The 23304-nt window shown below is 38.6% G+C and overlaps 1 protein-coding gene across 1 annotated transcript in view; it reads right to left on the bottom strand.

Moving 5' to 3' along the window:
* TMEM108 (transmembrane protein 108) overlaps positions 1 to 23304 on the bottom strand; it is a 233458-nt gene that overhangs the window by 175824 nt on the left and 34330 nt on the right. The window contains 2 exon segments of the mRNA XM_054701012.1: positions 12371 to 12424; positions 18690 to 18762. The gene's annotated coding sequence lies outside the window, so the exon portion shown is untranslated.

The raw sequence follows: 23304 nt of genomic DNA, 5'->3' as shown, positions 1-23304 counted from the left end.
TCTAAAAATAATCTTCCATTCCCAGTGAAATCAGTTGAAGACAGGCAAGAGAGGCAACTGAAGAAACCCATACATAAGAACAGATGGCAGCAAATCCATCCTCTGAAAATGGCACTGATACTCAACAGTGAATTTAAGAATTACACAATAATAGGGATAGCAGTAACCAATGTTATTACAAATATATTTGCTAAATTCTCTGGCTCATACTAGGTGTTCATTAAACACCACTTCCCCACTACCACCTTTTTAGATTATCACAAGAAATCACAGAGAAAGGAAAATCATGTATTTTTTTCCTCCTCTTCTGGCAGGTAATAAAACTACTTGGAGGGAGCCCTGACTTGCTTGGTAAGTAAGAGAGGCTAGACTAAGGCTGGTACTTTTACCTCCTCTCTTTACTTACTAGTTTGGAGGCAGAGAGCCTTGATTTGCAAGTAAGCTTCTCAACTTACTAAATGTCTGTACTAGGAAAGTAAAATCACCCCTAGAACCTCAATTTCCTCCATCAAATGGAGTAACAATGATGGCATTCTCCTAATGAGACTATATTGAAGTTAAATTGAATGAACCCTGTAAGCCACGCAATACAGTGCCTGGTACTTATTAGGTGTTCAGAGTGTCAGCTGGTGCTGTTATTATTTAGCTTGTCCTTTGGGTATGGAGACATATTATATTGACACTGTAAGCAGAGTTTCATGAGTACCCTCCAACTATGTGGCTTTTAGAATTCATTTTAAAGGTAAGGCTACACAGTGTGTGAACATTTTACATCTCAAATACTGTATTTAACTCTAAATATTTTCTGTAATACAATTTTTTTACATTTTACTTTAAAAAATATTTTGAGCACTTAAAATTTTTTTTTTCCTGCAATTTTCTGGGTTCTTTCCTTCCAAGTCCCTGTAGCTTTAGTAATGCATCTGCTGGCTTCATTGCCTAGATAAAACAAGATTGTTGGAAAATAGGCCTCCATACAAAGTAGGCTAATGCTTCTGTTTCCTTACACTATGATTATTCTTACTCATATTTCTATCCATGGGATATCAATTAAAGAAATAAACTAGTGGTAAACATGGCTTGCTATACAGAACACCCATTTTTTTCTCAGTTTTAAGAAATGAAATGTCAGGCAGGGGAATCAAATCAAGCAGGTGTGACACATGCTAGGGTTAAGAGGAGCAGCAACAACATAGTGAGGGCTGCCTGGAATTTTAAAATAAGGGGTCATAACTTACTGAATTACAAAAATAAATATGGTACAAAGAGAAGTGCTAGGAAACCTAGTGTTAAGGCTCTGGTTCCATATAGGATTTCCTGTCATGCTTTATGTGTCTGTGCATGTATATGAATATATATATACACACATACACACACATACATGTATATGCATGTGTATGTACTGTAGACCTCAGATTCCTTATTGTAAGATGAAGCATGCAAAAAAAAATCTCCTTTCTCTACATTTCCTTCCAGCTTTAAATCCTAGGACCTATAGTTTATTCCTAAATCTATATAAAAATATTCTGACATGAATATATTATCTATTGTGGAGGTGGTATCAGTGGTACAATATTCACCTCTTTGCAATTCCAATACACATATGAGAACACAACTGCCACCTCTAATTGGAAAACAGGATTCAACCTGTTGTAAATAAGTAGATGCTCCTTCCTAGGACACTATGACCACACTTTTCTCAGACAGGTCTGGGACAGAGTTCCCTTGTAAAATATAGTCTCAAAGATGTGAAGCTACTTTTCTTTCTGTGGATTTACTTTTTCCTAAGGTGGATCTGAAAAAGGCAAAATACCCAAGGCCCTAGAATTAACTATCATGAATATTCTGCATGCAGTCTATTTGCTGAGAAGTGTCTAGCACACAATCATATCCTGAAACAGACGAGACCTGGGAACTAGCCTGGGACCCAGGACAAATGAAGAGAGAAAGTGTGTGTGTGTACATATACATACATACACACTTCAGTGAACCATGATACAGAACCACTTCAACAGTCAAGGAAAATACTTAGCAAGAAAATGAACAACATCTGATCATCAGTGACTCAAGCCCACTTGGGTCAGCTCAAAGGTAGGGGTATGGTGAGATTTGGTGACATGGGCTGGGTAAGGACATGTCATCTTGAAGAAGCCATTTTGACAGATGGTGGGAAATTTTTATGTGACCTAAATAAAAATTAACATTTGTGAGTGTGATAGGGGGACTTTGTTCATTACTGTATGCTTTTAACAAGATCTAAAATTTTAGAAGAGAAAGGATATAAATATGTATTAAAAAGTCATCTTTTGCCCCCTCATTTCACAGAAGGTCATGAAGTGTTCTAAAACCAAGGGAAGAGGGAGAATCCCTTGAGAATTGTAAAGTCATTTGTGTCATACTTGTTTTACAAACAACTTTGTTTCAGGGGCCTCCCCGGTGGTGCAGGGGTTGAGTGTTGGGCTGCGAAGCTGCCCATAGCCTCTGCAGCACCGGTTAGATCCCCAGTCGCAGGCGAGGATCCCACATGGCGTACAGACCTCTCCTGCCATGCCCGCTGCTCCCCTCAGCAGTGTACTTTGTCGGTCTGACTGTTCTGCTCCCCACTCTTGCTCTGGTGAATTCTCTCACCCTCCTGTGCTTCTGACTGTACCCAGTGCTTGTATAAATAAATAAATTAAAAAAAAACTTTTTTTCAATGCATTGATATATGAGGGAATTATGCAACAATGCAACTCTGTGTTTGCCTTAGCAACTCCACTCATGAACAACACTAGGAGGCTGCAGGAAACTCACAGCTGAGCCTTTTCAAGATTCAGCCTTTTCACAAACATGCAAACACCTTCAAAACTCACCAGTTATCTAGTTCACCAAGTGTTATGAGTTTCCTAGCCACATCTGCTGCTGTAATTTTCTTTGATTTCAAATAATGCTCCTGCCACTGAAGGTCACTGTGGGAACAGATACAGCCTTTGATCTGTAACCAGAAGGCAGTCTGTTTACAAGAGCAATCACTTGAGGTTAATAGTTTTGCATCTGTGTTGTTTGGTATTTAAAGAATCAGTTTTTTATTCAAAGAAATACCTTAACAGTGTTCTGTGGCGGTTACTGCACTCCAAGTATACTTGAGATTTAATAAGCAGAGAAAAGGTAAAAGAAGTAGATTTCCCTTGGTTGGCTCTTCGGATAGTGTAAACGATCATTTTTTAATGTCTCAATGTTCTTTCTTACCACAATGTTCATTTATTGTGGTAAATACAAGCACAAAGGAGTTGTTAGCACCTTTATCTAGCCTATGACTTTTACCCTGGAAACTTGGTTGCCATATTTGAAAATCTACACTTTTTCATCAGGAGTCATTTATCCAGTGTCAAATTACTCACTGTACTCTGCTGGGCATTAAACCAAATTATTTAGAAATGCTTTGTCCTTCAGAATCTGAGAAATGTATTCCACAAAAATTGCAGTTGACAGTTAAAAAAGAGAACAAATGGTCATAAAACAAGCTGGCCTTCAGAATTTGCATTATTTTTTGCCATCTATCACCTTTTTGACATGCATTATAGGAAAGACATAATGCGTGATGGTGGGTGAGAGAAAATCATAAGAATTGTGCATTTGGATGAAGTGAAGCTATTCAGTATATAACCTAAAAAGATAAGAAAGATTGTGCTGTTTGTTAGTAGAGACATCCTTTGTCTCCTTTATTCTCAGTCAGTCTGAAAAATGCCACCTATTGCAACCTCTTGAGTGGATGCAAGTGAGACTGATTCATGTGCTCCAGGAAAGTCCCATGGAGTTAAGATGACTAGATCTTCATTCTTTAGAGAAACTTGGTCTTCCTTCTTCAGAGCAGCTTACAGATACATGGACAAGGAGACAAAAGTAAGCACTGTAACTGAATGGAAAGAATCCGCAAAGGAACAAAACAGCAGCTGACAGTCAGCTACTTCTCTGTACCAAGAGCACATTGTGTTCAGGGCTTCAGTTTTAGCTAGGACAGTTCCAGCTCCCCACCTCAATTGGGACGTCACTTCAACCTTTGAAATCTTTACCTAAAAAAAATATTAAAAGTGATACTTACCATTTTCCTCCCAAGCCACTGATGACGCAGTAATTCACATGTCTAAGTGAACTTTTTTACTCACACAGCATTGTGCCATTTTCTTCATCATTCCCCTTTTTACTTTTAAATATTTGATGCTTCAATGAATGAATTATACCCTAAATATAATTTCTATGATAATTATAGAATTAGAAGCTATGAAAATGTTCTACAATAGGGAATGGTTAAGAAGTTGTGATCACTTGATGGGAAATGATTTTTTTGTTAACACTGTCTTGGTAATTAACATAAAGAACTATTCAACTATTCTGTAAATTAGGAAAGTATTTTAGGATTTAATGTTAAGTTAAAAAAAATCCGAGTTGTAATACTGAAGTAATCTGACTACATTTTGAAAATCATGATTTAAAAAAAAAAAAAACTAAAATGGTAGTGTATTACACCTGTAGAATTATGAGCAAATGTTATAAAAAAAACTTCTAAAATTTTAAAGGTGAATTCTTAGAAATTTTGATATTTGAAATTTTCAACTAAAGTTATAAATTTACTTTTTTATAGACTATTTTTAAATATTGGGAGAAAGAGGTGACTATCACCTGCAGTTCCTAGAATCTAGTGTTCAGAGAACAATGGAGATCTTTGACAGCACTGCTATGCCAACTAATCAACATGAAAGAATGCTGCTTTTTTTCATAGCTGTTTTTTTGTCTGCCTAGATCTTGAATGAATTTAATTTGCACTGACCTAATTGTAAATTCACGGGTGAAGTGATGGACTGTTTTCTCTTCACTACTCTCCCTGCATTATCAGAGAAGAGAGCCTGAGTTTGATATCAGAGGGAAAAAAAAGTTCCCTCCCAAGGCATGGGCTGCAATTCTGAATCTCCAAGTACTTCTGAAATCACCATACTTTGCAGACTCAGTAGTTTTTTAAACAGGAAAGCACCAGTTGAAGCTTAGCAAAGATACTAAATAATGCATATTTTCAGAGAGGTTCAAAACAAGCATGAAACATTTTTGTGCTACCATGATGGTTTCTAGGCCTCTCAAATCAGAAATAGCTCTTTCTTTTTTAGAAAAAGGTGAACAGTAGATATAGAGAATTAGGGAATGTGCTCTTTCAGGTGTGAGTTGAGCTCATGAGACTTGGGGCCTATAAATCAGAGGATCATGTATAAAATAGGCAATGTTAACATTTATTCAATACATGAATTTGAATTTCTTAATGAAATAAATTCTGCAATATCTTTATATAGTAACAATTATACAATATTTTATAAAAGTTTGCAAGGTATTTTCATATATATGTGGCCTTTATTTTTTATGAGTACTTTATGATGATTAAACCTGGGATTATTATTCCCATTTTATAGATGAAGAGCCAGAGAAATTTGGGTTAGCTGAGTGGACTCAGAAGACCAGGACTCAAAACCAAGTCTTCAGAGTTAAACTCGTGCTCTATTACATCTTCAAGCCTACTTTATTTTTAGATTTTTTTTAGAATTTTTACATAATTTTTCATTTTTAAACAATATTTGCTCCCCCCCACCCGCTCAGGTGTAGTCCCCATGGAATCTCCTTCACCAATGCACCCGTGCACCATCACCTCAGTTCCCTGTGCTCCTCCCTCCCTCTAATCCCTCTCCCGCCTCCTCCCCTGCAGTATGTCTCTGATTTATAATTGTCTGATTTTGCTTTGTTGTGTTTTGTACTGTTATTATTTTTTTACACTGACATCTTATTTGGTTCCCCTATATTCCTGCTATAAGTGAAACCTTTCAATTATTTTTCTTTTTCCTTCTGGCTTATTTCAATGAGCATAATTCCTTCTAATTACATCCACGTTGCTGCGAATGTCATGAGTTTATCTTTACTGATGGCTGAATAATATTCCATTGTGTATATATGCCACATCTTCTTGATCCAGTCATCTGTTTTTGGGCATTTGGGTTGTTTCCAGATTTTATCTATTGTAAATAGGGTTGCAATAAACATAGGGGTGCAGGTGTTCTTTTGAATCAATGTTTTTTTTGTTTTTTTTTTCTTTTGTGGGACCCTCCCTGGCAGCCAGGGAATGAACCGGCGCTGCAGAGGCTGCGGGCATCCTCGCAGCCCAGCAGTCAACTGCTGCGCAACCAGGGGAGGCCTTGAATCAATGTTTTTATGTACTTTGGGTAGATCCCTAAGAGTGGAATTGCCAGGTCATATGGTAGCTCCATTTTTTAGTAGACTGAGGAACCTCTAGATAGCTTTCCATAGTGGTTGGACCAGTTTGCACTCCCACCAACATGCAGGAGAGTTCCTTTTTTACCACATCCTCACCAACATTTGTTGTTGCTTGTTTTTTTTTTTGATATATGCCATTCTTACTGGTATAAGGTGGTGTCTCAATGTGGTTTCGATTTGCATTTCCCTGATTATAAGGGATGCTGAACACTTTTTCATATGTCTGTTGGCCATCTGCATTTCCTCTTTAGAGAAATGTCTTTTAAGTTTTTCTGCCCATTTCTTGATTGGATTGTTTATTTTGTTTTTGTTGAGCCGTGTGAGTTCTTTGTATATCTTTGTGATCAGTCCCTTATCAGCTGACTGGAGTGCAATGATTTTTTTTCCCAATCAGTGGGGTGTCTCTCTGTTTTGGTTAATGTCTCTTTTGCTGTGCAGTTTCAGTTTGATGTAACCCCAGGTTTCTAATTAAACTGTTTATGGTAAGAAAAAATGAACTTAATGGCCTCTCATAGTCTTCCTTAGGCCAAAGACTATGAAAAGGAAACATGAGAATAAGTAAAAGTATTTAGCAAGCAAGCAAAGTGTTAAAGTATGATACTAGTGAATTTATAAATTCTCAAGAAAAACTACTCAACTTATCAGAGCTTTCTTATGACTTACTAAACTATATATGCACTAGTATAATCAATAAATGTCAGGGAAGAATAAGGAATAGCAAAAATTATGATATATTGTGCATTAGATAGACATAAAAGCCACTGATCTAATCAGTAAATCCATAAGTATGGCTATCTTTCACCTGGGCTTGCTGTTAGTTATAAACAATGATGATCCCATAACTTATGCCCAGTGGGGAAGTCAATCTACAAAAGGAAAACATGTATTATATGTGGCCTTTAGTTTTTATGATCACTTAATGGTCATTAAAGCTGGGACTGTATTTCCATTTTATAGATGAAGAACCAGAGAAATTTGGTTTAGCCAAGTTCACTCAAAAGACCAGGATTCAAAACCAAGCTGAGTGCAGAACAAGTCAAAACAATAATAAACACAAGTATACAAATACATGGGAAAATTATAATTCTCAATCAAAGCAATACAAATTAGTAAGATTCCATGTTGTTTTATCTATGACTTCAAAAATAATTTTTCTTTAATAATAACAGTGTTTAAGGGAACACACTGAAATAGTATTACTCCAAAATGAAATAGAAATTGGAGTCATCTCTTTGAAAACATCCTAGTGATGCTTATTAAAAAAAAATTTAAGGGCCTTCCCGGTGGTGCAGTGGTTGAGCGCTGGACTGTGAAGCTGCAGCACCGGTTCAATCCCTGGCTGCCGGGCGAGAGTCTCACATGGCGTGCAGACCTCTCCTGCCGCTCGCTGATCCCCTCAGTAGTGTACTTCGTCAGTCTGCCTGATCTGCTCCCTGCTCTGGCTCCAGTGAATTCTCTCACCCTCCCGCGCTTCTGATTGTACCCAGTGCTTGTATAAATAAATAAATAAATCTTAAAAAATTAAAAAAAATTTAACTCAATAACTTTATTAATTTGCCCTTATCCTAAAATGCTCACAAAATTACTCTAATACGAAAGGCTGAAAATCAATATTTCATAAAGCACAAAGTTACTAGTCACAGCCACAGCAAATAAGTCATTTAACAAAGTGGAACACTGACAAATTCTGGGACATCCATATAATATTATTCAGTGACTAAAAATTAGTGTAATCAAAGAATACTTAATGACATGGTAAACCATATGATGTGTGAAAATATATGGTATATATTTTTATGTACAGAATGACTCCAACTTTATAAGGGGCCTCCTTGGTGGCACAAGGGGTTAAGATGCAACCTATGAAGCTCACCGCAGCCACTGCAGCACCAGTTCAATCCCCAGCCGGGGAGCTACCCACATGGTGCAGCAGACCTTTCCTGACTTGCCTACTGCTCCCCTCAGCAGTGTATTTCAGTTGATCTGCCTGATCTGTTTCCCACTCTGTCTCTGGTGAATCCTCTCACCCCCCACACTTCTGGCCTATACCCCAGTTCTTGTATGTATAAATAAATCTTTAAAAAAATATATAAACTTATATGCACATAAATTACACTGGAATGAAAAAACTTTAAACTGTTAATCAATGGATTATTTTTCTGGCTACTGACTGCATGAAGATTGCCCATCTTACTCTTACAATGAACTCTGGAATTTGTGATAATATTAAGAATGGTAGTACACTGATTTTTCAAGCTTTATTTGGCAATATATGAACATATATTTTTATAATGGTGGAAAATGACTTGCTGAAGCTTCCTGATAGCTTCGTACCAAAGTCATCCCTCCCAGAGCTGATACAGAAAGGCGTCTTAATGATACATGGGTCCCAAGTCCCTTTGTACTGGACTCCAACAAACAGCAGTTATGTGATACTGCCTTTGAAAATTAAGTCATGGTGAAAAGACTCTTTTGAAAAATTGCCATATTTACCAAATAATAAGAATTACCTCATTGTCTTGAGATGCCAAAGAGACCATAAATACTCACTGACAACTCTCGGCTGACAACCCTTGGCCTAGCTGTAGGGTTTTTTTTTTTAAGATTTATTTATTTTTATACAAGAACTGGGGTACAGGCCAGAGGTGTGGGAGGGTGAGAGGATTCACCAGAGACAGAATGGGGAGCAGAACAGGCAGACGGACCAAAGGCACTACTGAGGGGAGCAGCAGGTGAGGCAGGAGAGGTCTGCCATACCATGTGGGTATCTCCTTGGCCAGCCAAAAATCAAACCGGTGCTGCAGAGGCTGCAGACAGCTTCATATCGCTGCACTCAACCCACTGCGCCACCGGGAGGCCCTAGCTGTTTTTTAATAGGAAGAACCACAGATCCTATGGTGAGAATTTACATGCACTAAAAGCAATGATCTCCTCTTGGGTAATGAATGTTTAATTTTGTAATTAGAGACTGACCACAAGTTCTCCAGGGTTTTAGTAACATGACTTTGAGATCCACTGGTCACCTTCTTTCATCCCTATCATGTTCTTATCCTTGCTAGTCTCATTTTTGCACAATGTATGCATTTTCGTTTTGGTTATATTCCCCATACAATTGCACCCCCTTTATTTTGACCCTAATCCCTCCTCTCCCCGCCCGTCTCCCCTCCCACATACCCCACCCCCCATAGTGTGTCTCTGGTTTATAGTTGCTTGTTGATTTTGATTTTTACTTTATTACCATTAGTCTTTTTTCTGGTCCCTTATTTAGGTTTTCTAAATTCCTGCTATGAGTGAGACCATCCGGTATTTTTCTTTTTCTTTCTGACTTATTTCGCTGAGCATGATCCCTTCTAGTTCCATCTATGTTGCTGCAAATTATATGAGTTAATCTTTTTTGATTGCTGAGTAATATTCCATTCTGTATATATACACATCTTCTTGATCCAGTCATCTATTTTTGGATGCTAGTTTTCATTTTAATCTGCTTCTTTATGGTCTACAAAGCTGGCAGAGTATGAACCTGTCTTTCTATTTCATTAGTTCAGCCTTTCATTTTTTGTGTAGTTTGGTTGAGGAATTAATTCTACATATAGGACATATTCTAAACTGAGATTTGATTGGACTTAAAATATTCACTAAATGCTGGTACAAACTCAGCCAACACACCTGTTTTGTCTATTCAAGATAGTCAGATCTACCTTCAGTAGGTCAGTTTCTGATGAAGATCTCCAGCCATATTATTAGCCCTTTTTATTAAGAACCAGGAAATAAGAACTAGCATGCACCTCTGAACCACACAGTCAGGTACAAATCTGAGATTAAGGAAGCTTTTAGTAGAGAGACAGGCCCAGAGTAAGTCAACCAGCAATGCTGGGGTGGACAGTATGGGCTTGGCACAACCGGCCTTAATGACAGTAGTAAGCTTCTTTTCACCTGGCTTCAAACAGCAATGACAAGAGCTAATTGCTGTAACACCACGTGGCTTCATGATGTTTTTAAGGAACAGCATTAAATGAAAAATCAATCAAAAAAGAAAAGAAAGAATAAAACCCTTACATAACATTCTCTTGGTTGACCTCAAGCCAGGGGAAGCCAGCATCTGAATTCCCAGGCCAGGGCGTGGCATAAGTTATGACCTCCTGGGTTTGTAAGGTATAGACCCTGGAGACACTTTCTAGAAGATATCCTATAGGGTTAACTAGATCCAAGCTGGGCAGAACTAGAAAGATGAGTCTGCATGAGATGGTAAGGTAAAAGGAACTCCTGGGTAATGCTCACAACACTAAGGCTTTCTCTATTCAGAGATCTGGTAAGTGGAGAGCTGGACAAGGAGATATGAAGCAGAGTCACAGTCAAAGAATGTAATGAGTGTAGTGAGAAGAGGGAGACCAAGGTGGTCATGTACTTATCTATCCAGACTGCAACTGGTGACCTCCATTGAGCGGAGCCACAATCCTATAGTTGAATGTTACGCCTCAAGGATTTCCGACATACTGAATTTCCCTTTATAAATTGGAGTTTAAGATTTCTGAGATGAGTACAAGGATTTCTAAACATGTTTATTTTTCCTAGTCATTCTGTGGTCTAAAAACTAAAAAGCAGGTCACGCTTCCCATGGCCAGAAGTGGAATTCAGAATTGTGCACTCCCACATAATAATACCCAAATCATATTGCAGTGAACAAAGAGTTCTCCCTTCTGTTAACAAGGTCTTTGCTAAATGTGGGCCAACTTAATTTAACTACATGTCATCTCTCCTTATGTCTGATCCCTAGTAGTGCAAGGTGCTACGGAATTATCTTCTCAATGAAAGCAGGTCTGTGTCCTCACCACACAGAGTACCTCATCCAACAGAGGAAGAGGAGACCCATTTCATATGAATGGTGTTTAAAAGAATGTTCATTTTATAACAGTTCATTAAACTATTTTATGCATTTTGTAGCTGTCTTCTATGTTACAATAGAAAAGAAAAATAAAATAGATGTCCCACATGTATGAATAAATATAATGCAAATAGAAGGAATTCAACAACTACTGTACCCTTAGGTACTGTGCTAAGACTGTGTAGAATGTGTCATTTAAACCTTACGCCCAATGTACAAGGGTGGTTTTACATCACTTTGGAGATGTGGGTGAGGTCCAGTGGACCTGAAAGCTCCAGAGATTAAAAAGAGAGCTAAAATGTGACAAATGGGTCTGAAGACAATATGTTGCCTTTATCCCTAGTTCATACTAGGTGAACCACAGAGACTCAGAGGCAGAGGGAAAGCCTCTAGATACAGACAGCAGAGAAGGCTACCATGGACAGCAAAAATTTGAACATGCTATTCCTTACACCACACTCTGGACAGGATCAGAATTCTTTCTATAAAGCAGAATCTATTTAGTAAATAATTATTAGTGTTTTTTTTTAAATGTTATTCAATAGTCAAAGGGATAATGGAATGGAAATGTTGAAAAAAAAAGATGAAGTGAGTAAAAAATAGAAAACATTGATTTAGAAAACTTATAAATTCCATTTCCAAAATAAGGCTCCAGTCTAAAAATAGTACTCTTCAAGGATGGAAAACATTCTCTCTCATCACAAATGATACACTGATATAACCAATGACTTTCAAACTTTCTCAAGGAATTCTAAAAATATATACAATCAAAACTAATCCTGTTCTTTCACAAAAGAAACAAGCTGAAAGTAATTATCATTTAAAAAAAAACTATCAAAAACATACAAGATGACATCTTATTGGGGTACTTTATTGTCACAGAAAGAAAAGGCTCAAAAGATTAATGGGGTTATGTCAAAAAAGACACAGGAACTAGATTACAGACTTTCAGTGGCTAAATTTGGAAAAAAAATTACTGATTGCAATATAGTGAATATATAAAAACCCACAGGTATACAGTAACTTATACTAGAAAATAAAACAGGAAACTCAGTATATTCCCACCTTGTTGTAGCACCTGATTTGAGAACCAGTGATGTCTTTCAGTGTTCTTTTCACATTGAATTTTTGCTTTGCGTAGCCTTTTTCCATTATAAAAGTAAAATAAGGAAAGTGAATAAGCACCACAGTGGGCAATACCTTTGGTGGCAGGGAAAGAAATAATCCTTCAGACATCAATCACTTTCTTGAAGACTATATGGTGGAAGAAATGGAAAAAGGGAATGAGAACAATTAATTTTATATTTAGTTTCATATAAGGAGGCAGGAGACTCTTCCCCTAACTTTAGATTTACTCTGTACCATGTCTTATATAGGTTATACTCTCTAAATGTTTGCCAAGTTCAAATTTGCAGTTAAGAAAAACTTAAAATATTCCTGGAAGGGAGAGATGGAATAAAAGTCAATCCTAACCATTAATGATGTATCATTAAACCAACTAAGGTTTTCTGGAAGTGAAGACTATTGTACAGAACAATTAGAACATGCCAGATCCAGGTCAGGGTTCCTGGATAAGAAACTCAAGCCTGCCACCCACTAGCTGTGAATACTAGGGCAGCCCTTCTACCCCTTTCCCTGTGGCTTCCATAATGAAGGAGCTAGTAGTCTCCAGGACACTCCCTCCCTCTCTGTGATCCCATGAATATCTTAACTGCTCACTGTCTCTGTGCTGCATGCTTTTGGGTGAATTAACTCTCTGATTCTTCAGATTCTTCTTCTGTAAAATGGGTACATTAATAGTTTCTGTACCTCACTAGGCTTCTGTAAGAATTAGATAATATATGTAAAGTATTGAAACAGTGCCAGTCATGTAGTAAGCAGGCCAAAAATGTTAGCTACTGTCATTATAATTTTAAAAGTGAAAATAGCATTACTATCCAGCAGGAACTGCCTCTTCTGTTCTACAACAGTGTGTTTTCTGAAAGCTCCTGGATGTCTATAGCATTTCAGAATGCAATAGCTGCTTCACACTAGGATGTAAGGTCATTTTGTCTCTGTTGTGGGGAGAAAAGGGAAGAGTGACTATAACAGGTTAACAGATTTTTTTTTCTAATGAAAATAAAAGGAGTCTATCTGAAGGATATTCTGGATACCTAGGAAGAAAAATCAGTTGACCAGAGAGGCTAGCATTCTTGACTTGGGTAGGCAACATTTGGTTATAAGATAGATAAAATGCCGTTAGATGTTGAAGCTAGATACATGTGATTCATTATACTGTTCTCTGATTTTATCAGTTGAAAATTCCCTAATAAGTTTTTAAATCTAAAAAATCTAATTATTAAAAATAAAATTTTATCTTCTATGATACTGTTCAGAGAATAAAAATTTTCTGGTTGAAGAGTTACTTCCTGAGTGCCTTTTCTCTGCTACCTATAACCATGTCAAGAGCTTCATCTTCAGTATTTTGAGAATTTTTATTCCTCTAGGACCTCCCTAGATGAATGTTAAGGCAGTATGAAATTTTCAGAATTGATTATGCTATTTTCCCACTTTGCATATCCTCAGAACTAGCCCATATGAAAGGAAAAGGGAAAGCAAAAGTCATTTCCAAATTAAACAACTGTCCCATCCCTATGAAAGTCCCATAGGAAACTAGAAAACGTGTCTGTATTTTCAAAATTATACATCCCTTTGTAACAAACCCCAAAATATCACTGTCTTTGGACCGCCCTCTGGGTTAGAACTATTTAAAAATAAAACATTACTTCAGGGACATAAAAAGAAACAAAGTGCCAAATGAATATGACACCACAAGGAGAATGAAAACAAAGAACTATGGAATGCACTCTTTGAAAGATGTCCCTTTTTGTTCAGTCACTTAAATTGGGTAGGTCCAAGGATAGAATTAAGTCAGAAAAAGAAGGCAAATACCCTCTGAAGGTTAGATAAGGGAAAACACCTAAAATGGAGCAAAATAACTTACCCAAGGGCCTGTTACACCTTAAGAGTCCCTGTGCCACACTAACAAATGTCTCATCTACCTCAATCCAGTTTAAAGATCTCTCAGTATGTGTGAGGTTCTGCAGGTACAGGGGGTGAGGAAAATGTTTCCAGTGCTCTCAAATGTGCTGTAATAGAGGCATGCACAGGGTACGGATCACAAAAAACAGCCATACCAGGCTTAGGGGTGGAATACAGCCTTCCCAAGTAAAGTTTTTTGAGAGGCAATATGGCCTGGGGGTTTGAACACAGGCTTAGGCTATCTGCTTAAGTTCAAATCCACTCCTAGGTATTTACCCAAAGGACACAGAAACATCAATTCCAAAGAGCACCTGCACCCCTATGTTTATAGCAGCACTGTTTACAATAGCTAAGCTTTGGAAACAGCCCAAATGCCCAAAAATAGATGACTGGATCAAGAAGATGTGGTACATATACACCATGGAATATTACTCAGCATTCAAAAAAGATAAACACATGCTATTTGCAGCAACATGGATGGCGCTGGAAGGGATCATGATCAGTAAAATAAGCCAGAAAGAAAAAGAAAAATACCGGATGGTCTCACTCATAGCAGGAATCTAGAAAACTTAAATAAGGGACCAGGAAAATGAATAACTATAAGAAAGTGAAAATCAAAATCAACAAAAAAGTATGAACCAGAGACACTCTATGGGGGGGTGGGGTGTGGGGAGGGGAGGGATTGGGGTCAAAATAAGGGGGTTGCAATTGTATGGGGAATATAAAAATAAAATTTATTTAAAAAAAAAAATCCCAGCACAGATGGCTCTGTGACCTTGATCAATTTATTTAACCCTTCTCTGTCCACTTTTAACACTGCAAAATAGGTTAAAAAAAAGTTACTGTTCTAGGCATATGAAAAAATGTTCAACATCACTTGTAATCAGGGAAATGCAAATCAAAACTACAATGAAATACCATCTTACACCAGTGAGAATGGCACATATTAAAAAAACTAGAGGGCCTCCCCTAGTGGTGCGGGCGGTTGAGCGCAGCGTTGTAAAGCTGTCCGCAGCCTCTGCAGCACAGGTTCGATCCCGGCCACTGGCGAGGGTCCCACATGGAGTGGCAGACCTCTCCTATCTCGCCTGCTGCTCCCCTCAGCAGTGTATTTCATCAGTCTACCTGTTCTGCTCCCCACTCTGTCTCTGGTGAATCCTCTCACCCTCCCGCGCATCTGACCTGTACTCTGGTTCTTGTATAAATATATAAATAAATTTTAAAAAATTGCAACAACAAATGTTGGCGAGGTTGTGGAGAAAAAGGAACTCTCCTGCACTGTTGGTAGGAGGGCAAACTGGTCCAACCACTATGGAGAGCTGTGTGGAGATTCCTCAACCTACTAAAGATGGAGCTTCCATATGATTCAGCCATTCCACTCCTAGGTATTTACCCAAAGGACACAGAAACAGTAATTCCAAAGGGCACCTGCACCCCTATGTTTACAGCAGCGCTATTTACAATAGCTAAGCTATGGAAACAACCCAAATGCCCAAAAATAGATGTCTGGATCAAGATGTGGTACATATACACAATGGTATATTACTCAGCAATCAGTTTGCAGCAACATGGATGGAGCTAGAAAGGATCATGCTCAGCGAAATAAGTCAGAAAGAAAAAGAAAAATACCAGATGGTCTCACTCATAGCAGGAATTTAGAAAACCTAAATAAGGGACCAGGAAAAAGACTAATTAATACAAAGTAAAAATCAAAATCAATAAGCAACTATAAGCCAGAGACATACTACAGGGGGTGGGGGGCAGGGAGAGGAAGGATTAGGGTCAAAATAAGGGGAAGTGCAATTGTATGGGGAATATACCAAAATGAAAATGCATACATTGTGCAAAAATGAAAAATGATGTAAGAATTATATAAAATATTAAAAAAGTTACTGTTCTAAAAGGATAGTGAGCATCAAATGAATGTGTTGTATAAAATGGTCTATTATAAGCATTTAAATTATTAATTATAATAAACCATTTTATACAACTTATGCAAATTCTTGGCAAATAAGTGACAAACTAGGATATTTTAGCATGAGAGAGGGCAATACTAGTGATTATACTGTAACAGAAAGAACCAGCTGGAACTGTCCAAGGCAAATGGGACATTTGGTCACTCTGTATGTTTTCATGATGTTACTATTATAATTGAAGGCTGTTAGTAAAGCAAGCAGCAGGGGAAGAATGTTATGGTGGAAGGACAACACATGCACAGATAGAAAGGCAAGGGACTACAATGTGTTCCAGGGATTTAGGTTTTTTTGTCACCCACTCCCATACAATAATATTCCCTTTTCTTCAGAGTACTCAGTGCAATTGGTATTCAATAGTTACTCATCCGTCAATGTGATTATCTGACTAGCATTATTCCCCCACTTAGACTGTAGGCCCCAGAGAAGCCTGGTTTTGCTAAGCAAACTGGGGTATGGACACTCATTTATCTGTTGAGTGGTTGATGAAGGAGCTGTGCATAGAAGAGAATACCAAGCAGACTGCAGAGGACATGAGGTGTGCTGTCAGATTTTTTTTCAAGAGAATCTGCGACAAGGAGCACAGTTAGCTGATGTGTTATCTTTAGAATCTACGAGCTGCTCCAACTAATGACTGAGCAAGGCTCTCCATTTCTCACCAGCAGGAACTCCTTCATAAGTATTTTTTGGCATCAAAATTCCTTGCTGAGCTGGATAAGACTTTCTCAGCCACACTGACAAAAGTCTGAGGCTCTTCATACCCACTGTCCTTTCTTCTCTCTTTTTCACAAATGTATGACCAGCGGCACAATCTAAAGCTTTCCCTGCCTATTTCTGCTCCTCCTCATTATCTTTTACAGATGTTGCTTTCTTAATTCTGTGTCAGTATTGGTATCTACTTCCAGGAGAAAACAACCAACAGAAAGGAAAAAGACATAGTGCTGAAGCATGAAACGGGACTCATCTTCTAGTTCTATGCTAAGAAATTTGACTTTTTTCCCAGAGGTGATAAAGAAGTACTAAACTACAGGAAAGTAGTGACAGGTCTATAGTTCTGTATACAGTGTGGAGGACAGCTTGAAAGAATGGCACAGTCATCTTCTAGTGAAACATGCAGATGAGAAATGATGAAGTTATGGATAAAGGCACAAGTAGTAGCAAAGACTAACTGCAGGTGCCAACCATGTGTCTTGGAATTGTGCAAGGGAAATATAATCACCTCCATTTTGCAGCGAGGAAATGGGTGCAGAGGTAGATTAGCTTACCCAATGTCACCCATCTGGCCAGCTTTAACGTACTTTTTTCTTTCATCAGACCACTGCCTCCCAGATAAAAGGACCCATAGTTAAAGCTTTAAGGAGGTAACGAGAATTGTGGTGAGTTCTGTTTCATATATGATGAAATCCTATCTAAATTCAGCATGAATAAAAAACTTAATTTCCTTAAGCATCAGGTACTAGATTTTACAAATCTGAGAAAATATCTACAGATTATATACAAAGCTGATAGTACTTCACAATAATAGTGAACTGTATTGGCTTTTCTGTGTATAGACCTTTTTAAGTAAGCACACGGCAATGAGTGCCTAGTGTATCCAGCTTTTGAGTGTAAAAATCAATACATGGAACCTGTCCTTATAGATCTTAAAATTCAATGGAGGAAACAAACACATATGAATAACTAAATAGGTGGTTAGAAGAGATATGAAGAGTTATAAGAAAATATACAAGACCATTAATTTTGATAAATGAGCTCAGGGAAACATTACAGGGCAGAAAATATCTGAGTCAGATATTAAGAAAGAAGCAAGTATTAGAAAAAGTCTTCCTGAAGGTACTCTCAATTACTAAAGGTGACTCACATATGCCTCTGGTGGTATTATTTTCCTGGAGAAGGTAAGCAAAGATCCAAATGAACAGCTTATTTTCAGTATCGTAAGTCACATAAATCAGCTCTTTAGAAGCACCTGGAATTTAATCACAAAGCAAGGATCTAAAATTCATTATCTTCAGATGCTTAGGTCTACATACTCAATCTACAACAATGAATGCATCTGAATGGGGGAGGACAGCAGACAGCAGGTATTATGCCACCATCTTCTACAGGTAGCTGCCACAGCTCTTGGGAACACAGTATCCAATTTGGACTTTCCTCCAGCAAATGAAGTAAAGAGAATGCTGGGCATTCTCAGTTTAACACTTGCAGCTCTATTTTATCAACCAACTCCCTTAGAACTAGATGACATTTTGTGGAGGGTCCATTTTTGGTTATTGTTGGCTTTCATATGGGGTGATAAAACACATGTGCAAAACTCAGGTCTCAACCCCATGCACTGGGGGCTCAGGTCTCCCGCCTTGCAGAGAAGCACCTCAGCCTGCATGCAGACAGACCTCTGCACCACAGGTGAGGCTCTGTATTGAAAGGACAATACGTCTAATATCTCTGCCCATGCAGGCAAACAAGACACCAGTGTGGACAAGTCCTCTCTACTTTCAAGCTTTGTGACTGTTCCATTTGCTATTTACCTCACACGGACAGTTTGCTGGTGTCCTTTCTTATCCTAGAGGACTATTAACCCTTCAGATTGGTCTTCCTTACCTGGAAAAAAAAAAAACCTGGTAAATACCTCCAATAATTCCCAAAGAATCACTGGAGGGTTTGGAAAACTCTACTTTTGGAAAGTTCATTATCTGGACAAAATGATAGATAAATATAGATGCAGTGGATTATTTCATTTTACCTGATCAGGATTAAAGGTCTCTTCTCTATACCCATGCAACATATCAGTGGGCTCAGTGACTGGGGGATGGACGGGGGCGGGGATGCAGGAAGGAGTAATGATTTGGTAAACTGTACCTGCTGATAGTTTTTTTTTTTCTTTTCTTTTAGTATCCAAAAGGGCAGGTTTATTATATATATTTTTTTAAAAGGCAAGAAGCAGCTTGCACAGACACAAATAGGCGGGAAGAGCTGCCGCTATGCAAAGGGAAAAGGTTTGTGAAAAGAAACATTTGCATAACACAGGCGGGCAGGAGAGCTGCCGCTTTCCTTTATTAATCACAGTTCCATCTGTGCCATTCTTCTAGGAGCTATTTACACATCACTGATACCGTTTGTTGTCTAACTATTCTGACTATAACATTTTCATAAAAATTTTCAAGTGTATCTTCTCTCCCCAATTTGAAATGTTCTGAGAAATCATGAACCACGTCCTAAGCATCTTACTTAACAGTTTTGAGCAGAGAGCTATACACAAAATAACATTTGATATCTATTTGTAGGATAAATGAATACTTTTTTGGGTCTTTGAAAACTATTACTTCCTTCTCCTTTTTTATTTTACAAGATTCAGTGTGTGTGTGTGTGTGTGTGTGTGTGTGCAGGAGGGGGAAATATTTCACTTGTAAATGAGTAACAGTCTTATTTAGTGAAATATATCTCAAATATCCAATTACTTCCTGCTAAGTTGCATTGTTTCAGTTGATTATTCACTTAAATTACTGAATCACTATCAATAATTAAAAATTGAAAATATCACTAGTAAATCCATGACTTCAGAGGGTGAGAGTCTTATAACTGTGGATTTAAATTTTCTTGGGCTTCTCAATGTTTGCTTTATCACGAGTTGAAAGACACTGAGAGAAGCTTTACAGAGTATCACTCAATTGCCACAAGGGGTTCAGACATTGGTGTCTTTTGGGATAACCTTTCTCTTTTATATTTAATTCCTGGAATTGTTAGGGGGAAAAGGATGTCCCAAAGCAAATTCCATATAGGCTTTGTGGATTCCACCCCCACCCCAGGTCAAAGCCAAAGACACTGGGAACTCCAAATCCCATCACCACCAAAGGGAAAGTGGCTGGGATCTGAGGGTGGGGTTAAGCAGCCAGGTGGATACAAAAGGCAGACACGTGGGCTTTGGGGATCCCCCATTTTGGCTCTCCACCAGCTCGCAGCGTCCGGCCAGCTCTGAGAGTGACTTTGGGTTTCCAGGTCCTCGGATCGGGTAGGACGCATTAAAGACTTTATTTCCCTATTTTCTCCCTGAGTTGTACATTTTCCTTATTTCCTTTTCTCTTGTAAATAAACCTTTTATTAACCTTTTGTGTGTGTCTGTAGTAGAGTATTCATAAGTCCCTTTAAAGCGCGCAGGTGAGGACCCACAGCTAGGAACCCGTTTAATATCGGGGTTGCTCTATAACAGCTTGGCGCCGAAGGAAGGCTGGAGCTGTCCCTTTGGTGATATTAAATGAACAGATGTTCCAAAGGGTTGAGAAGGTGGGGATATGTGCCCTGTCATACACAACAAGTAACTCAGGTGCACATCTGTGAGTAGCTGAAAACAAAGACCTGACGCTTGTACACACCTGAATTCCCCAAATCCCACCCCTTTTGGCTAATGCACACAGCTGAGATTGCTTTGCTCACACCCCCACCCACTTCTTTGTGTTCTTTAGGGAATATTTTTTCCTCAAAACTGTTTCTAACATGATTCCATTTCCAGACAGCCCCAGGAAAGTGGTACAGTAGAAAAAGGTTAAGTTCTTCCCCTCTGTAGGACTTAGGCAATTTGGCCTTTACCCACTGCCAAGATGGCCCTCCTGTATCACAATTTGAAGACTCTTTTGGGCTTCTGCCAAATGAAGATTGAGTAAACATCTCTGACATTCTGATTCTAGGGAAAAAAATCAGAAGCAACAATTTAAATGGAAGATTATAGGGCTAAAACCCTTACATTAGAGTAGCTTACTTTTTATTATTCTGCTTCCACATCCTTATTTTACCTCCTTTTCTGTTGTGTTCTATTTATGGTCAACTACTTATCCCAGGCACTCCCACCTATATCTCCAGCATGCACCACAGAAAAAGTTGCTCAAAGTCCTACCTCCAGTCTCTACTTTCAGGAAACCTCAAGGAAGTCCCTCTACCCATCTGCACCTCAGTCTCCTAGTATGCATTATAAGGATAAGGATTGCAGTCATATCCTTGATTCCTCAAACTCTGAAAGAATGCTAAATTGTGAAATGATAAATACATGTAAGGGATTATTAATTAGTGCCATTACTGCCTATCCATTCTATCAATACCTCAATTGATCCTTCCTTCTGCTTCCTACCCATTGGAATTATAGTCATACCTGTATGACCCTTAATCTGTTCTCCATCTTTAACTCTCTTACTCTGGCTGTTCACTTTAGCTCTTAAATGACTAAGTCTACACTCACAGACTGAACCCTGGGAGGAAAACGTATAAGTAAGGCAATCAGGAAGGCTCCAAGATCTGAGCTGTGGACTTGAAATAGCTGCCTGGTAGAGAAACAAAGTGTTAAGGGCTTTTAACCTGCTCCTTAATGCCTTGTCCAGTCACTCCACTCCCCCAAACTACCCCCAAGGTGTTAACCTGTCCCCTTAGACCATAATTCCCAGCAACTGCCCTGCTGAACTCAAAAACTAAAATGGAGCAATTCAGAAAGATGTTTTCAGATGACACTGACTGACATGTACCAATTTAAAGATACCTGTTATTAAAATCTGTATACTGTGAGAAAGCAAAAAACCTGATTTGAAGCACTGATAAGGCCAGTAGTGCCTCTGAAATAATAAAGTAGACAGCTGCTGTTGTGGGTTGTTGCTCTCTCTTTCAATGCCCTCTTTTTAAATTTTTTTTTAAATTTTTAATTTTGGATTTTTTACATCATGGTTCATTTTTAAACAATATTTAGGTATAATCCCCACAGAATTCCCTTCCCCAATGCACCCGTGCACCATCACCTCAGTCCCCTGTGCTCCTCCTCCCTCCCTCCCTCCCTCCCTCTAATCCCTCTCCCTCCTCCTCCCCTGCAGTATGTCTCTGATTTATAATTGTCTGTTTTTGCTTTGTTGTGTTTTATACTGTTACTATTTTTTAACCCTGATGTCTTATTTGGTTCCCCTATATTCCTGCTATAAGTGAAACCATCCACTATTTTTCTTTTTCCTTCTGGCTCCATCCACGTTGCTGCAAATGGCGAGTTTATCTTTATTATATTTCATCATCTTTGACCTTTTTGGCTACTCTTTTTTTTAAGATTTATTTATGTATTATTTATGCAAGAACTGGGGTACAGTCCAGAGATGTGGGGGGTGAGAAGATTCACCAGAGACAGAGTAGGGAGCATAACAGGCGGATCTACTGAAATACACTGTGAGGGGAGCAGTGGGAGAGATGGGAGAGGTCTACTGTGCCATGTGGGTCACCTTCCCGGGCGGGAATTGAACTCGTGCTGCAGTGGCTGCAGACAGCTTCACAGTGTTGCATCTTAACCCCTTGTGCCACAAGGGAGGCCCTTTGCCCACTCTTTTAGAATTACGATGCTCAACTTGACCTCCACATCTTCCACTATACTTCAAGAACTTGCCCAACCACTAGTCACTATTACAGATCACATTGTATCTCAGACCCCTGGGGTGAGTGGGACAGAGGCTACAAACCACTGAATTAGAGTAGCCCCATAACTTTGGTTTAGACATGGCATAAAGTGTATTAGTGTCAACCCTGACGAACATTTTCTATACAAATAAAAACTGGCTATTACACTATAAATTCCTTGCCAGCTGACACTATGACTGAATTAATTTTATAGAAAACATTTCCTATACCACAAGGTCAAGCACATGTTTTAAGAAATACATGTGTTTTATTATACTGAATCTCCTGTTTTCAGCTTTAGATCACCCAGGGCTATATTCCTTTCTAGATCACCTCTTCCTCCCTTTGGACCTTGGGGTCTCCAGATACCACCTGACTCCCCTTTCCCAGCAACCTGTCTCATGCTTCCTCACTCTTTCAGCCTCCTTTACTTGCTTCCTATTGAATGCTAATTTTCAAAGAAACATTACTCCCATGTGGCTTTGTGCCTTTGTTCCTACCCTTCAAACCATCTGTTACTTCCTCTGTGACTCACTGCTGGTACAAATCAAGAGAAATCTTGTTTCCCACAGCAACACAACATGGATTAGACTAATGTCCTGTATTTCCCACCACCACATAAAAGAGAGAGGGAATTACAGGCAGAGGAGAAGTTAAAATCACAGAACATGAGCGATACGAAGAGTGATGAAGAGAAGGATGACATCAGAAGAACTAGGATGAGGTAGACCC

This window comes from Talpa occidentalis, unplaced genomic scaffold (genome assembly GCF_014898055.3).
Source record: "Talpa occidentalis isolate TD23 unplaced genomic scaffold, MPIMG_talOcc4v2.1 talOcc4.4, whole genome shotgun sequence".
NCBI classification, from domain to species: Eukaryota; Metazoa; Chordata; class Mammalia; order Eulipotyphla; family Talpidae; genus Talpa; species Talpa occidentalis.
Note: the sequence above shows the minus strand (reverse complement) of the source record. Positions and strands in the feature narration are given on the sequence as shown.